Genomic DNA, 6,000 nt, shown 5'->3' with positions numbered 1-6,000 from the left:
AGCCTCAGTTTCCATATTTGAAAGCTAGGACTAATAGGATGTAGCCTGTGTCCAGATTTGGAGGACCAGGCTGGTTCAGTTCTATAAATGCTTCTGCATGGTACTTGTGAAATGCCATAAACTCCAGAACACTGCGATGTTAATGCTGGGGGAGGGGGCGCGCTGCAGAGGGACCAGAAACTCTGTGCCGGAGGCCTGTCCCCTTCCTCTCAACTAGGCTAAGGTCTGAAGGGACTGTAGGGGTGCTGGGGCTACAGAAGATTCTGTTGTCACAGCCTTGATTTTTTACCTTCCATACGGCTGAGGGGTGAATGTATAAGAAACACTGAGAAGGGGAGATTGTAGGCTTTTTCTGGCTGCAAGCCTGAATGCCCCAGAGAACGCAGCGGAGAGGAGAGAGAGCTAGCCAGAGCCTTGCTTCTCTTCTATTTCAGAAAGCTCCTGGAGGCGGAGAGACATGCTGTTGGTCGCCCCCAGGGAGATGTAGAGCCGGCAGCTTGGTAAGGTGTATCTCCTGCTCTCCTGGGCCTCACAATGCTGACGTGGAAACGGGTCTACCCGGAAAAAGGAGAGGGCTGGATGGATGACAAATATCCCATCCTGTCTAAGGTCTGGGACCGTGAGGTCCCGGTGGAGGGGGACTTGGTGCCAAGCCACGTGCGCTAACCCTCATTCTCCAAGATAAACATTATTATCCTTCTCTGCAGATGAGGAAACCTAACTTCAGAGACCAAGGGATCCACACCAACCGAGGCTGCTAGCCTCTAAAATCCTTTTCTCCTTCCCTACACCAACTCAACTAGGCAAAAGGGGAAACCTCAGTAGAGCTAATTCTAGGTCCTGGAAAGCCATCTCCAGCTGCATACAGTGCTGTGCATAGAGTCCCAGCTTGGTAAATATTTGCCCCGTGACTGAGACAGAGAGAATGCTCCTTTCTTGGTCCTGGGCAGCTCTTGGCAGTTCCCAGGCACTGTTTACTTTTCCTCCCACATTCCCCCCCTGAGGAATCATCTCCCCACCCCCTCCTTCCTTCCCTTCAGTCTGCTCAACTGAAAGCAAGGCACGGTGGAATGAAGCAAAGTGCCTGGCATATACAAAGCCTGTCTCAGATCTGTCCCGTGTGGCCTCAGATAGCCTTCCTAGCAGCAAGGATTCTAAGGAAGAAAAACACTTTCACATCATTTAGTCAAGTGGGCATAACAGGAATGGGTGTCCCGGGAGTCTCCCAGCCCCGCCCTGAGGAAAATGGGGCGGGGGGGGGGGTCGGTATACAGTTCTAAGTGGAAGGTATTTTGATTTCCTGGGGAAGGTGCCATGCGGGACTGAGAGTGGATCAGTAAGTAGGAAGTTCTGGAGCAGGGAGCAAGGATGTTCAGCCCAGCTGGGGCCTCTGCTGAGGCTGGGGGAGGGGGCCATGGGACTTGGTTAAGCTGTGTCCTGGTTGGTTGGCAGCTGAGGGTGCCAAGTACAGAGTTCAAGACCTCCACCCCTTCCAGCCACTGACTCCATGATGTTGATGAGCCATGACTGTTAAATGGAGGGCTTTGTTACCTGGGTTTCTCTATAAAATTCTTGCACGGCTCTTTGTTTTTTAACCAAGCCCCCTCCCTTTTTTTTAGCATGTTGGTTGGGTATGACACGTTCCCCCAGGGTCAACTTTCTATTTTATTGCCATTTTAAGAGTATCTGAGCATGTGTTTAGAATTTACATCTAGATAATAGATTTCTGGATGGAAACAGCGTGTATTACTACTTACATTTGGTAAAGTCCCCTTGGATAAGAAGAACCAGCATAATATTAATTTTCCTTGCTGTCATTTGACAATATGAATTGGTTTTATGTAAGAACCAGGAGCTCATTGGATTGAATTTAGGAAACGGGTAAAACAAAATTGTCTTTAGTGGGTTTGAATGATTACAGCATAATAAACACACACAGGCTGAAAGGTTAATTTATCATTGCTTTCAGTTTTATTTATTCGAAACTCCATCATGGGGATAAACAATCTTTATTAAAGATTATGAATCCAATTTTCAAATGAGCTGTAAATGGCTTTCTATAGAGAGATTCCTTGATTTGTTGTTTTCTTGAATAAAACATGCTTTTGCCCTGTGGGTTATGGAGCCTGTATATTAATATTGGAAGATTATTTTGTTGTGCTTGGCATCTGTGATGTGGAATGTTGGATTTGCTCTCTGATCTATCTGTCTTCACTCTCTTTAATAAACACTGAGCTCGAATGCATAACCTCTTAAGACCTGCACTCCAGTGAATCATAAAAGAATGCCTGTCTGTATGGCAGTTTATCATTGGCGTGATAATTCTGGTTCCTTTTAGAAATGCGTAAGTGTCTGCTCTTCAAAACAGACTGCGGTGGAAGGCTGGGGAGATGCTGTGGGTCACTGTGGGGGAATCATAATTGACCTCTGCATCACAGTCGCATAGTAACGGACTGACAGGGTGTTAGATCACTGCATACCGCTCAACTACCAAATGCTGCCCTGAGCTGGGGGTTGAGGTTGCATTTTCAATTTAGAAAATTCCCTAGAGCAGACCCTTGAGGAGAGGCAGCCTGCAGGAGAGCAGTGTGCCCGGTACTTCCTGGAGCGCTGCACGGTACAAATACAAATATTGCAAAGGGAATCAGTCTCTGGGTGGAGTATTCCAGAGTGCTGGGGCTAGGGGGATCTGGGGAAGACCATTTCTTCCAACCCCCTCAAGGTCAGTCTGTTAATGTATTAAAGCTGTTGTCTGAAGGGCTAGAAAAGTGAACTCTGAAGAGATCCTACTTCCTCAGAAAGTTCCTTGGGTTGCTACTTTATTGTACCATGGACTCCAGAGTGAAAGGGTGGAGAGTTCTAGTGGCTGAGGGCCACCAACGGATGTCAGTTTCAGAAGCAATGAGTCCTTTCTGCTAGTGACAATATTGTATCTAGCCTATAATGTAACAACTTTCAAATTTTTTTTAAATATTTTATTATTTATTATGTATACAATATTCTCTTTGTGTGTATGCCTGCAAGCCAGAAGACTCCATTACAGATGGTTGTGAGCCACCATGTGGTTGCCGGGAATTGAACTAAGGACCTTTGGAAGAGCAGGCAACGCTCTTAACCTCTGAGCCATCTCTCCAGCCCACAACTTTCAAATTTTAAGGTTCATTTTTATTTTTTAAATTTTTTTTTTTCTTCCACCAAAGGATCTCTGACTGACTTAAAACTGGCTATGTAGACCAGACTGGCCTCAACCTTCAGGTTTTTAGCCTCTCTCAGTCTCCTGGAGAGCTGGGATTGCCAGTGTGTGCCCACCTGCCCCCCCCCCCCCCAGCTAGTTAAAGACCTTTAAAGCAGTCTCTAACAAATATCTCAGGGCCCAAATTTAAACCAGGCCACAGCCCAGCCTTTGAAGTTAACTGTCATCAGGGTTTAAGCTGCTTCAATAATCCTGTAGTAAAATACACATAGTTAAAGTATGTGCTCTTGAATATGTTCTGGCTCAGGAATGAGTCAGCCTAGACTAGTCCGAGACATCAGGTCAAGCTAAGGTCTTAAGGGGGCTGACCTCTTGACGCAGAGGGTGAGGGAGGCCTGGAGAATGTCTGGCATACGTTTAAGTCTTCTCTTCAAACCCCGAACTCCTCCTCTTTTCTTAAACCCCCAAAGGAATTCAAGTTATCATTTCTCCCTTCCATGGAAAATAATTCTCTTCCTTCCAAGATGGTTCAGATAACCATCCTTCCGATCACATCTACAGCCAGGTAGTGGTAACACTGGATCTGTTCCGTGGATGCAGGAGGACAGTGCAACCTCCCAATACCAATATACTGGCATGTTTTATTCAAGGAAGCAACTCAGGGACTCTCTCTATAGAAGAACATTTACAGCTCATTTGGATTTGTAATCTTCATTCTTTTTCTTTTGGAGACAGGGTCCCTGACTGGACTCAAACTCACTGCATAGCCCAGGCTAGCCTTGAAGTCTTGATTCTCCTGCCTCTGCAAGGAATTTAGGTATGTGCTACTTTCCCCTGCTTGCATGCATGATCTTTAATAAAGCCTGGCTTTACCTCTGTCAGGATGGAAGGTCCTGGTTTTCATCTTTGTCTTTATATTTGTAAGTGTCCACTCCTACATTTAGCATGTGGCATATATAAAAATACTCAGCTTTTATATTCACTGATAGATTATTAATACATATATAAATATGACATAATCTATAATAGCTTTTTTTTTTTTTGGTTTTTCAAGACAGGGTTTCTCTGTGGCTTTGGAGCCTGTCCTGGAACTAGCTCTGTAGACCAGGCTGGTCTCGAACTCACAGAGATCCGCATGCCTCTGCCTCCCGCATGCTGGGATTAAAGGTGTGCATCACCATCGCCCGGCCCTATAATAGCTTATTTTAGTGGGATGTGCAAATTTTGCACGAATTTAGGATTTCAGTTTGACTCTCAGCAGTAAAACTACTTTTTAAACCTAACTTCTACTTTCTACCTGACAAGAGATTATTTCTCTTCATTATTTGTCTCAAAATTCCATCCTATCCTAAAAAGTATGAATTTTTTTAAATTTAATTGTGTATTTATGAGTATCTTACCTGCATGTAATGTATCTATGTATATGGAGTACTCACAGAGACCAGAAGATGTTGGATCTCCAGGGACTGGAGTTATAGATAGTTGTAAACTGTCATGTGAATGTTAAGAACCAAACCTGGGTCCTCTGCAAGAGCAGCAAATGCTCTTAGCCGCTGGGCCAACTCTCCCACCACCAACCAACACCAAAACAAAATAAAACAAACAAACAAACAAACAAAAATCTGAATTTAAATCTTGCCCTTCAAAGTTTTTAGTCTACCAACACACACACACACACACACACACACACACACACACACACGGATTTTTATGCTCTGAATTCCAAAATCATACATGTTACCTTGACTTATACTCCAGTTTCATATTGGTAGACTTTTGCATTTACATTTAGAATAGGAGCTTCCACTTCTGTTTTCTTTTCTTCTATTTTCAAAAAAAGATTTCTTGAACTTCAAAGTAAAAGAGAGCCCCTGCTCTCCCCCCCAGCCCCTTCTGCTCAATAGGAAGAGCAGAAAGCAGCAGTGTTGTGAGTGTGTGGTGAGAGCAGAGGCCGTTCCCACGCACCTGCCCATGGAGGGCCACGCCTGTTTCCCCTCAAAGCCCTGCCCCTGGAAGTCTACTTCTACCAGTTTCCCATGGGTTTTGTTTTCCAGTTCGGTCCAGGGTTCTCAAATGAGACAGCATGGGCAAGGACTGGAAGAAATGCTCAGGGCTACACAGAGAAGCCTGGAGAACAAGGCACCAGGAGGAAGGCTGTGTGAAGGAGAATTTTTGAGGACTGGTGGAAAGCCAGTCCGGCATTTATGAGCAGGCTGAAAATAAACACATAATGATGACTTTCAGTGTGTTTAAAATGAGCGGGGTGGATGATGCAGTTAAAGTTCCCGAGGATCCTTGAGTAAGATGGCTGCTTACAGGTAATACAAGTTACACTGGGGACATTTTGTACCAGAAAGCCAAACGGAACTCCAAGATTGATAAGAGTCATGGCGAAAGGACATAGGAGTTGATCCGAACTGCTCATACTGGCCAAATCTGGTATGACTTGAGCATCAAAAGCTAAGACACTGGGGCTGGAGAGATGGCTCAGTGGGTAAGAGGACTGGCTGCTCTTCCAGAGGTCTGGAGTTCAATTCCCAGCACCCACATGGTGGCTCACAATCATCTGTAATGGGATCCGATTCCCTCTTCTGGTGTGCGTGAAGACAAGACAGGTTACTCATACACATAAAATAAATAAACATTAAAAAACTAAGACACTGACAGAGACAGAGAGTGGAGAAAAAGAGAAAGAGGGCGAGAGAGCGCACCAGAGCAGTATCATTCAGTAATAATGTTCACATAAGAAGAGAAGGGTTAAGGAGAATATTTCTTTGCAGAAATTTGAGGTAATACATATAGACTGA

Source organism: Microtus oregoni, unplaced genomic scaffold (assembly GCF_018167655.1).
Source record: "Microtus oregoni isolate MIOR12 unplaced genomic scaffold, Mior012 000036F_ref0000092, whole genome shotgun sequence".
NCBI classification, from domain to species: Eukaryota; Metazoa; Chordata; class Mammalia; order Rodentia; family Cricetidae; genus Microtus; species Microtus oregoni.
This window is presented reverse-complemented; position numbering follows the sequence as displayed.